Source organism: Hirundo rustica, chromosome 2 (assembly GCF_015227805.2).
Source record: "Hirundo rustica isolate bHirRus1 chromosome 2, bHirRus1.pri.v3, whole genome shotgun sequence".
Taxonomy (NCBI): domain Eukaryota; kingdom Metazoa; phylum Chordata; class Aves; order Passeriformes; family Hirundinidae; genus Hirundo; species Hirundo rustica.
In genome coordinates this window covers 93,360,666-93,371,393 of record NC_053451.1, presented here as the reverse complement: position 1 = coordinate 93,371,393, position 10,728 = coordinate 93,360,666, and the positions used below count along the sequence as shown (strand labels likewise).

The 10,728-nt window shown below is 47.1% G+C and overlaps 1 long non-coding RNA gene across 1 annotated transcript in view; it reads left to right on the top strand.

Moving 5' to 3' along the window:
• Positions 1–8,861: 8,861 nt before the first annotated feature.
• LOC131378485 (uncharacterized) overlaps positions 8,862–10,728 on the top strand; it is a 37,601-nt gene continuing 35,734 nt past the window's right edge. The window contains exon 1 of the long non-coding RNA XR_009207542.1: positions 8,862–8,906. This is a non-coding gene — a long non-coding RNA (uncharacterized LOC131378485). The remainder of the gene's footprint in view (positions 8,907–10,728) is intronic.

Genomic DNA, 10,728 nt, shown 5'->3' with positions numbered 1-10,728 from the left:
GCTAAGTGTCATCTGCAAATTTACCAATGAAAGACTCAATACCCTCATCCATGTCATCAATAAAAATATTGAACAGAACTGGCCCCAGCACAGCCCCCTGAGGGACACCAGTGGTGACTGGCCCCAGCTGGATGCAGCACCGTTCACCACCACTCTCTGGGCCCGGCCATGCAGCCAGTTCCTAACTCAGCGAAGAGTGCTCCTGTCCAAGCCACAGGCTGCCAGCTTATCTCATATAAAATACAGTGCAATTTCTTTGAAAGAGCCACAAAGTATCCATATCACTCCAAAGACTAATAGGATGAACACCCCTTAGAATCATGCCCCACAAACTGTGGAAGGAGACTTCTCCAGTCCTTCTCCTCACCACTAGCCACTTGGCAACTTTTGTTTCAGGCTGCTGCTCAGTGAAAGGGGAGTGAGCTCACAAGGACCTGAAGACAAATGGAATCAATAGGAAGTCCTGAAAGGATGTTACCCCTTGAAAACATTGAAAGCATGTATTTATGTACATAATTTCACACTCTGTTTTGGAAGGTGTAAACCTTGTGAAACTCAGGGCAGTTGTTTCTTATTATTATGTCTAGCTGAAAACAGCAATTGAATCAATGTTTTAGCAGAAAAGGCTATTCACTCTGGTAATAAAGGGGACTCGAAAAGTTAACCTATCAATAAGAGCTGTGCAAGTAAATTCAATAAAATTCATTTTCCTAAGGAATTCAGATGGAATACTCTGCATGTTATTCTGTTCAAGAAAAGAATCTAGTAATACTGCATTAAAAATACATATTTATTGAAGTTAATGACCTATCTGACCACATTTGTGATAATATTTTTCATAATACAATAATGCCAGTGAATTTTACAACTTGCCAAGGGAGACACATTACTATCAGGATGCATCCCAAATGTGTTCAGCTAGCTCAGCTCAAAGGAAACAATGGAGCTTATAGACATGGTAGGCTACCATTCAAGTTGGCAAGGTTCCCATTACAAATATTCCTTCTTTTGAATGTCTCTTGCCATCCAAATCCTACATGATGCATATAATTTGAGCATTCTCCTTAATGAATGACAAATGAAGAGCAATGTCTACAAGGGAGTTTCAGGGGAGATGTGGGTAGGATCCTGTATTACACAGAGTGAGCATCTTCAGAGCAGGCAGTGAGAGTAGAGGCCCTGATCCAGAGGTTCTTGGTGGGAATATGACCAAAGAAAATGTTGGATCTAGCCCAAACAGGGCACAACATCTCTCCAGAGGTGTTTAACTGCCAGCAGGATAAAACCTCAGATAAGTGTATATAAAACTAGAGAACTTTATGCGCTTTTTTTTTTTTTTTTTTTTTTTTTTTTTTTTTTTTTTTTAACATTTAAGGATAGTACTGTAGAGCTTGGCAAGACAAGCTTTGTGTGATTAAAGAGAATGGCATGGCACTCTAAATTATGAAAAATAAAATATGTATTGTTATATATTGCTACTATATGTTTTCTACAGTTTGTATATGAGAAAGTATGATTAAAAGTCGATGAGAGACTGTTTATAAATTTTGATTGCTTCATAATTTTAACTCTGAGCAACATTTTTATCATAATTATAGGCTTTCTTAAAGCATTTATGCAGATTGTTTTATTCAAAAGGGGTTTATTCCATATAAACTCCACTCTTTTATCTCTCCATAAAATCAGTGTGTGAATTCCCAGCAACCACAACTCCACTAGACAGTCATCACATTAGTAGCAGAGATATTTTCAAACAAGACAATATTCTTCTGATTTTTCTAAACATTATCTCCTGCTTTCCCAGCCAGTGAGTGTCATGGTGATAAGTGGTAATGATAATACTGAACACATTTGTTACCTCTTTATGTCTCTTTAAAAGTATTAGCAAGTTTGTTCTCATAATTACCCTGTGATGTTCCTGTATGCTATAGTAGCCCTTGTATCTATGGTTCAGTGGAGGCTTGAGGAGATTAAGCCATATATCTCGTATCTTCAGCTCAAGGATATATAAGTATAGGGATTTAGATGCAGAGCTTATGCTCATTTCAGTGATAATTCTATGTCTAAATATCCTGGAGCCCTACAAATTATGAAATCTAAAGGACTTACCAGGGACCTCGGGCTGTTTCTTAATCGTTATTAATAGCCAGTTGATTACACTGTTTCAATGCATGTGAACAGCTTTTGAGAGCTGAAGCAGGGTCTGAGTCCATGACTCCCAGCTCAGATTGGCTCATATCCATATTTTGCCTTTGAGAAGAGGGCTCCGGAGAAAACCATCCTCTCTCCTTCCTCCAGGTTTTCTCACAAAGGATATGAGATGTCCATCCCAGCCAAAAGCCCAGGACTTCTGCAGTAGCAACAATCAGTGCATCAGGACAGTTTGGTGGAATGTAAGGCAGCAAACTGACAGCATGTTTGGACCTAATGTAACAGAAAAGCAATCTAACCCCCTGTGTGACCCAGGGGCAGTCCTGGTAAAGGAGCAAAAGTGAATCATCCTCACTGGAAGAGGAGCTGAATGGTTTGAATGGTTTCATAGCAGTCACTGTGTCAGCAAGCTATGCCTCATTGTGTACTCATCCCAATGATTTCAGAAGGAACTTCTCCAGCAAAGGAACATCTACAAAGTAAACAAAAGAAAATATATACCCTCATTTTGCATATACTGCTGGGGCATCAAATGGAAAATATGCTTCCCCAGGAAATACAAATATATGATGTTAAATATATACAAAATATGTACAACCCTTTCTGCCATTGCCATAAAAATCTGATCTTTTGGTACATGTGCTTGGATGCTCAGAAAGGAACTGGTTTCTTAAAGCTGTAACATGTTCTGGTGGGTTCAATGACAACGATGACAGTCTCTAAACACTTCATTCTTCAATGAGGAGCGTTAGGTTGCCTCAGTCTCTGAAGCTAAGCCTGATGCTAAGCCATGCTCTATTTTAAAGCACTTCCTTCAACTTTGACGATTTCATCAAATGACTGGATTGCATTGCAGTGGGATAACCTAATCTTCACTCCATACTTTCTACTCCTAAGCCACTTGAAAAACTGTTTTGCAGTTTAGTCTTGAAATGTATATTCTGCACTTGGATGGTGTGGTTTCGACTTCAGATACTATTGAAAGGGAAAACAAATCTAAGACCTAACCACTCCCTCCAAAAAAATGAAAACCACACTGAGGAAACAATTCCATTACTGTCTACTGCTCTAAAATTAAATGAGAGAAGCAACACAAACAATTAGATTTCCCCTGTTGATTTTTATAGCTTGCATGATACAGAAGTTGTAGCTTCCCTCTGACTTCACTCCAGGCATCAGGCATCAGGCATCATTCCACAGCAATTACAGGAACCAAACCCATGGGAGATATAATTTTGGTGAACTTTGGTTTTCCTGTCTACAGCACAAACCCCATTTAATCCTTAAACACTAAAATTGGAATCATCTTTGTTTACATTTCCAATGTCGTTTTAATAATTTCCCAGTGCTAACATTTGAATTTGTTTGATGGTATTTCCACCTTGAAAACACGCTAATATTAACATTTGAAGTACTGGAATAAATACAAGTTGAGTGCCTGGATTTCTCATGACACTGCTGTTGGAGAAGGTGCTGATCTGTATTCCAGAGCATTTGTAGGACAGACAGGTTGCCACTGGACTTAATTTCAAGACTTGATAAAACTGCTGCATTTAGAAAAAAAAATTTAGTTGTGTCTATTATATTTTGACTCCTGAGGCTTGCAACTGTTTCATGGCAGAATGCTGAAAAAGAGACAGCTGTGTCTATAGTGGAAAGCAGTCAAATACTCATATAAGTATATTGGTTTAAAAAGCAAACACATTAGAGCTACCAGAATGAGCATTTTTAAGTAGCAAGAGAAGATTTTAGTATCTATCAAGGATGTCAATATTTTTTTTCAGATTTGTTGGTCAACTTACTTGTTTGAAAATTAGGGTCACGTTCTCCCATAGCCTTTCTTTGCAGGCAAACGGGCTGGATAACAGCTACAGGCATTTTTCTTCTGCATGAGAAAATTGAATAAAAAACAGTCCAGGCTCCTCTCTGGAGGCAGGGACCAGCCGCAGAGCCAGCCGTGCTGCCCATCAAAGTTGCAGCTACAATTGATTTAAAATAACTCAGCGGCAATTATCCCGGAATAAAGCCTCATTTGTTCTTTGACGATGTGATCCGATGCTAGGCTGTAGTTGGGTGTTGTCAAGGCAGTGGAAGAGACCTTACCTCGGGGGCCGGTAGCTTAGAACCCGAGGAGTCCCCAGTGCCCTCAGCGTGGAGCACTCCAGGCTGAGACTTTATATATATAATATATTATTTATATTATATAATATATATATATTCTAGATTCATATTTTATATATAAATATAAATATAAATATAATATATATAATAAATATATATATAAAAAAATCTGGGTGTTCTGAAGCGGCAACTTTCAGGTCAGACCCGGCAGCAGAGTGTCTACTGTACTGCCCCAAGAGTGCTGGTAAGGGCTGGGGAAGGCTCCGAGCCCGTCTCCGACCGCCCGGGGGTGCGAACTGCAACCCCGCAGTGGCGGCCGGGGGCCGCTGCCCTCCGCCCACAGAGCGGGGGCACCTCCCGCCGGGCGCGGGGCTGCGGGCACCCCCTTCTCCCCGTGCTTCCCGAGCACCTGTGGCAGGATTAGCCAGTCTCAGGCATTCATTGTCGTTCTGCAAACTAAGGGGCGAAAGCCCCCGCGAAGTAGCAAACAAAACCTGCGAAGAGGAAAACGCTGTAATCGAGCAGCAGAGCTTTGGGGATTTGGAGACGAGCGTGGAGAGAGTTCGGATCAAATGGGATTTAAAAGTAAACAGCAGTAACTGCATATGATCAGTAATCACCCCGTGTGCATTCCTCTACTCATTTAACGTCAGCTAGGACAGAGCAAATACTGCAAGTGAGTACTCGACAAGGAAATCAGCTGAGCGTCTGTTTAAACTGTGGTTAATTATTAATATGAACAATTCCTTTCAATTAAATGTTTCGTTTAATCCCCTCATATCGACATGTCTAGGACGCTATATGTCTGGCTTCCAAAACGATAATGTGGGAGCAGACTTGTTCTGGGAAGTTTGATATAATCCATATAATATCATTCGTGCAATGAATTAACATCTTTACTCTTCTTGATTTGTCCTAACCAGCTGAGGCAACGAACAATTTTTTTATGTAAATTCTTGTGACAGTTTTTAGATGCTAAAAGGAATTTTGTCAGGAAGGTCCCTCAAAATACGGGGGAAAACCGCATCTCGGTGAAGATACGAGTTTTGGAAATGTGAGTTCAAAAGGAAAAGCAGGTCTAGTTTCTAATAGTAACTTCCGAAGAAATTGTGACTAGCATTTTCCTGCTAGCGCTCATAATCTCTTGCCATGTCCTGGGCGGGTGCCCTCCACCCTTCGCAGTGGGTCTGGCCACCTCATTGCACGGTCCCTCGTTCACCCTACAGAGTTTGTGCTTCTGCTCCCTGCGTCTGCGGTCTTTCTTTCCCCTACCACCTTCTCTTAAATCAAATCCTTCGTGTCTCGCTTGTAGAAAACAGTCCCTGAAATCCTCTGAAACCTGCAAAGCCCTTTCCTTCCTTCCTTCCTTCCTTCCTTCCTTCCTTCCTTCCTTCCTTCCTTCCTTCCTTCCTTCCTTCCTTCCTTCCTTCCTTCCTTCCTTCCTTCCTTCCTTCCTTCCTTCCTTCCTTCCTTCCTTCCTTCCTTCCTCCCTTCCTCCCTTCCTTCCTCCCTTCCCTTCCCTTCCTTTCCTTTCCTTTCCTTCAGATTTGGAGGAGTGACGACAAGTTCAATCAATTAAGAACCTTGATTTCTCCATACACATGGCAATCAGACCCTTTCAACAAGCCATCATATTTGTCCTTAATTTCGACTTTCCCAAGCACTGTTCTCATATTCCACTGTTTGAGATGTAGGAAGATTTAGCATAATTTGGAGGTCAGATTTCTAAATAAGCCTGCTTTAAATAACAAGCCCACACGGGCGATTGTCAGTATCTTTATTTTGTATACAGTTTACACACTGGCACCGCTTTTTAAAACCCTATATGTGGGTTAAAACTCAATTTTACAACCCCCATTTATATGAGATGTAGGTTTGACATCTGTTTGCCAGAGTGTTTTGCACTTAGCCTAACACCCACTATTAAATGACAAAATTGTGGCAGGCTGTCAAAGCCAGCTGACTGACAGCTGCTCTACTTTACAAAAAAGCCCCATTCAAATATTTGCAGGGTTGAAGCTTTCTGTAACGCTGTCGCCATTCTCCCCGTTATTTAGCATGTAAAATATAAGTCAAAGTTTTAAAGCTGCTTTCCAAAATGTTGCCATTTTTCCATATAAAAAGAGCGAGCGGTGGCTGCTGGCGGGGATCCAGCGCCAAACGCATTGGGTGGATATTTCGCTGGGTCCCCGCGTTCCTCCTATCTGCACAAACCCGATAAAACTGTCATTTAGCAGCGTTTCTTAATATTGCAGCTAATTAGAGCCGGCGTGTTATTGAAGTGAGAGCAAAAATCCACTTAAAAGAGAGGAGAGGGAGGGGGTGGAAAAAGAAAGGAGGGGAAATTTCCGTGCAGGCAGAGGTACGCGGCCGGGAACGGCTCACAGCAAGACGCCCCCCGGGAAAAGGGACGGGCTCTGGGGAGGGGACACCGAGGGCATCCCGGCACTCCCGTAGCGGTTCTCCCCCCCTTTTTGCCCCCAGCTCCAGGAGTCCCTCTGGGCAGCTCTGGAAGGACGTGCAAGGGACGGCTGTAGCGGAGGGTGAAAGCTGAGCCCTGGCCGAGATGGCTCTCACTTCTAGCCCCACGGTTGAGGATGTAACATTGAATTCAAGTCTTTAATACACGCCCGTCCGTTGCCCTGTTCCCCCTCCGAGCGTCAATACGAGTCTGTGAAGGGCAACGGTGGTTTAAACGTAAAAGCAATCTGCTTTTTATTCCAGCATCTCTAATGATTGTATGTGAGTGAGCACCTCAAAATAGCTGACGAGGTAATCCCTGCGTGCTAAGGAGTCTTTGCAGCGATTGCTGGGGCTTATTTGAAACTCGGGTACTTCCTGCAGCTTTTGCGAGACAATCGAGGCTCTGGCTGGCAACCGAATCGGAGGTTAATGTCGTGCTTGGGGCGGGGGGTGTATGTACTAGTCTGTTTTTTGAACGAGGACTAGATCCACGCCCTAATAAAAGGAGGAAATGGTCCGGCCGTAGGAAGGCGGCTGCCCGCGGTGTCCGTTCCCAGCGCTCTGGCCCCGGCACCGTCGGTCCCCCCGGCAGGGTTCAGCCCCGGCAGCCACGACCCGCCTGGATGCTACAGCCGGCTCCACTGGCCGCCAAAGCCATCCCTCTGTTCCCCTCCTTCCTCCCTCCCTCCCTCCCTCCCCGCTGCACATCTTCGGCACAGACGGGCAGGCACACGCCCGCACAGCCGGAGCAGAACGGAAAACGGGACGCTCTCAGCTTTACCTGAAAATCTTTAGCGGACTCGTGTCCATTTTAATAACCTCTATCGAGTTTCTTTCCTAGGGCGGTAGTCACGTTGGCAGAAAGGGACTGGAAAACAATGTTTTAGGGAGGGAAGAAAAAAAAATGCAGGGAGAAAAGTAACGGCGCTGCCTAGGAAAGGGGAGGTGATGGAAATGAGCGGTACAGGGCGGAGGGAGAGCGGACCCTCCGCAGCGATCCTGAGAGGAGAGGGGGAGGCTGACAAAGCCCGGCTCCATCCCGAGGGAAGGCCGGGAGAGGGGGAGCGAGAGGGCGGAGGGGGACTCAGAGCCTCCCTGTGAAATCCAAGTTTATTGTCAACAAAGGAGGGACTGGCCGGGCTGGGAGCCTCCGCCGTCCTGAGCTGTCGGAGGCAGAGCACGGCGTGGGGCGGGGGAGCGGGGTCCCTGCGCGGCCGAGGACCTTCAGGACACGGCGGGGAGGGCAGGAGCAGGGTCCCAGGGCGGCCGAGACAGACGCGGTGAGGGTCGGGAGGAGGCGCGGGGAGCCCCGCGGCGCCACACAGGTGCGAGAAGGAGCGCTCAGGAGTGGCTCTTCCCTTCCGAGAGGCACCTCTCCCAGAGAAGGGGACAGGGGACGGTGGCCCAGCAGGAGCGGAGAGGCAGAAACGCAAGGTTACAGGAGAAAGTGCGTGTGAGAAAAGGAAAGGGGAAGAGAAAAAGGACTCCGGGCTCCACCTCCCCGCTCGGCGCGGCGCTCCAGCTGCTCTCAAACCAACTGCTCAATTCTATTCACTGCCGCGACGGAACAAAAAAGTGGCTATTTATTAGAATACTTGTTTGGTATTGTTCGGTGCCACACAAAAGGCGTTTCATTATGTTGGGGTGGAGAGAAAACCCCTTCTCACTCTTTTTTTTTTTTTTTTTTTCCCTTTCCTTTTCTTTTTTTCTTTTTTTTTTTCTTTTTCTCTCCAGACCGAAACAATAACTTGAAATTGTCTTTAAAGTCTTTTCTATCAATAATAAATTTCATTTTCTTCTCTGTCTTCCGCTCTCCCTCTCTCCCCCTCTCCTGTGCGGTGTGTATGTGTGTGCGTGCGCGTGTGTGTGTGAGGGGGGAGAGAGAGAGAGCGAGTGAGCGAGAGAGCGCGAATGGTGAGTGTGCGTGTGTCGCCGGGCACTCGTGGCTCGGGCACAGCCGCCTGGGAGCTGCGGCTGGGCGAGGGGCGACGAAGAGACGGCCGGCTCCGTGTCGCGCTGCCCTGCACCCGCGGGCACGGTCGGAGGAAGGTGTGAGCTAGGCTAGAGCAGAGGAAAAAAAAAAAGAAAAGAAAAAAAAAAAAAAAGTAATAATAATAAGGCTGCCCCTTCAGATGATATGTTGGGAGGAGGCTGGAGCTGGAAGAGCAACTGTAAGTGTGCCTCTAACTTTTGAGGGGGTCTTCGCCCTGTCTTGGGAATGGAGGAGGGGAAGCCGGCGAGGGGAGGGCTTCCAAGTTACTTTTGCTTCAAGGAGGCAAGAGCCGGTTGCAGTCAATGGGTTATCGGCTGTGACACGGATTTGAGGGGGTGCGGGCGTGGTGTGACAGCGTTTTGGGCTGCCCCCCTCCGCCTTTTGGGGAAGACGCCTCGCTGGGTTTTGAGGCGGGGGAGGGAAGCGGCGGCCGGGCAGGGGCAGGGGGCTGCGGGAGGGCTGGGGCGGAGAGGGTGCCGGGGGTGGCGGCGCTGCCTTCCGAGCGCGCAGCGCCCGCTCCGCTTACACGTTCCAAAATTAACATGTCGGTGCGCGGGTGCCATTTAGTGAAAGGTGTCTTGGGCAAAGAATCAATTTCGCTGCGACTGACCGGCGGGCTTGGCTTAAAAAAAAAAAAAAAAAGGGGGGAAATCAATAGGCAGAGCAGCCCTCAACTATTACAACTAATGCCTGCTTAATCTCTCCCCCTGGGAGAGAGCATTCACATGGGCTCCCAGCACTGCTACTGCGGCTGGGCTGTGCCCGGTTGGATCTTCCCAAGGAACGGGGATCCCCGGATCCGGTCCTCTGTGAAAATGACAGCTGCCGACACCTCTGGACAGGAAGGTTGTGCCCAGCCTCTCGAAGCCAAGTCCCAGTCCGGAGGTCAAGGCTATCTGGCGTGGTCCCACCCAGGATCTTACCTTCCCTCCCCAGCTCCAAAGTGGCTATACAGTTTCTCAGTATTACTATAAAGTATTGGGATATTAAAAAAAGGTGAAATGGATTTTCCCTCTCATAATTGACGGTGGTATTTGAGGTCGATCAACAGGCAATGCAGGAAGGTTGTACATCTATCGATCAGGGAGGAGACGCGTTTTGGCTGAATCTCTTTTCAGAAACAGGTGTTTAAACATGATAGCGGCTCCAGTCAATTAACCCATTAAAAGCCCGTTTTATCGCATTGATTCTTCAGGCTGCCATAAAAGGTTATGTTTTGAAAGCCTCTTTGTTAAGGGGGAGTGAGGGTTTGGAGGATGGATGGATGGATGGATGGATGGATGGATGGATGGATGGATGGATGGATGGATGGGGATAGGAAGAGTGGTAGCAAATTGTCCCCAAACGCACAGTATCGAGCAGGCAGTGAGATGCCGAACTGCCGTTTCTTCCCACCAAGCCAGGCTGCCCCAGCGGCTCAAGCGCACCCCGTCTTGCCCGCCGCTCCTGGTCGCGGCTCCATGGAGGGGCAGAACGGCCGCTGCGGGCCCGGGGGACTGACGCCATCCCCTCCCCGCCGCAGCCTGTGGCAAAAAATTGGCACATCCACCTCGAGAAAGGCATCTCCCGTGAGGGCTGCGCTTCCCACCCGGGGAGGAGGGGTCCGGCCGGGGGCGGGGGCTACCGCCCTGCTCCGGCTGCGGGCCGCGTCAGGCTGTGGGTGCTGCTAAAGTGTAGCCGCAGCTATTTGCAAGCGTCGTTATTCCTAAAACAGGACAGTCTGTGAACAACATGCTTCCCTCCCCCCCCTCTCCGCTTCAGTACCTTTTAGGTTTGCCAGTCTATTTGCTAAAGGTGCCAGTAGCGGTTTGTTTACTATCCCGCTTTACGATGACTACCAGGGAATCGTTTAAGAACAGTGTGAAGTAACAGTGAGTGATCTGCTGAAAAACAGGTGATAAACACCCCTTTGCCAAAAGGCAAATAAAGACGGGATCCCGACACCGACCGAGTAACCAGGGTCTCCCTTTGGTGAGAAAGAACCCGGGTTTTTCTCTTCC